Source organism: Opisthocomus hoazin, chromosome 9, assembly GCF_030867145.1.
Source record: "Opisthocomus hoazin isolate bOpiHoa1 chromosome 9, bOpiHoa1.hap1, whole genome shotgun sequence".
Lineage (NCBI taxonomy): Eukaryota > Metazoa > Chordata > Aves > Opisthocomiformes > Opisthocomidae > Opisthocomus > Opisthocomus hoazin.
The window spans coordinates 40,822,405-40,823,170 of record NC_134422.1 but is presented as its reverse complement, the minus strand read 5'-3'; positions in this window follow the sequence as shown (position 1 = coordinate 40,823,170).

Sequence of the window (766 nt, the reverse complement as noted above, 5' to 3'; positions counted from 1 at the left end):
TTCATGCTGAGTTGCTTTACAGTAACACAAATCTCATTCATGACTTCTGCCATCCGATAACGATTTCTTCTTGTGAAGGTACTCCCTTGTGACAAGTTCTCCCCTTTAAGCGCTGAGTTACTAAAGTAGTTAAAATCTGAGCTGTTCAGAGCATTACTTAAATGTCTTTTGCAACCTTAAAGGTGAGTGACCCTGCTGCCCTGGCTAAATTCCAGTTTACATAATTATAACCTACCCCCTAACTCCCCAAAGAAATGCTGTGCAGAGGCCAAAACCAATGCCCGCACCGTTCGATCCGAGGCAGAGTATCCGCAGAGGACGCTGCCCTGCAGAGACCCTGCAGCCGAGGCCGTGTTTGCTGGGTAACGCCACGCTGTTAGCTGAGCTGTAAATTGCAGCCCTTGCTTCTGCCCTCACCAACAAAGACTGTGGCCGGTACTAAAGGTAATCAACAAGGAATACAAGCCAGGACAGAGAAAGAACAGGCTTTAAGACTATTCAGAAACATTTATCGCTATTAAATGACCCTGACACAATTTGCTCTTGAAATTGTAATAAATTAGTCAAAACAGTATTTGACCTGTGAGCTGTTAGCCCAGAGAAGGTCTGGAGGATCATTCCCATGCTTCTACGGGCCTAGAGAAAAGCAAAAATGAAAGGTTGAAGGAGGTGATTTTTTGTTGTTTAAAGGAAACGGAGTAGCATGCTTTCATTTTTTTCTAAAGATTTTTATCAAAGAAGTTTACAACAAACATGGAAGAATAGA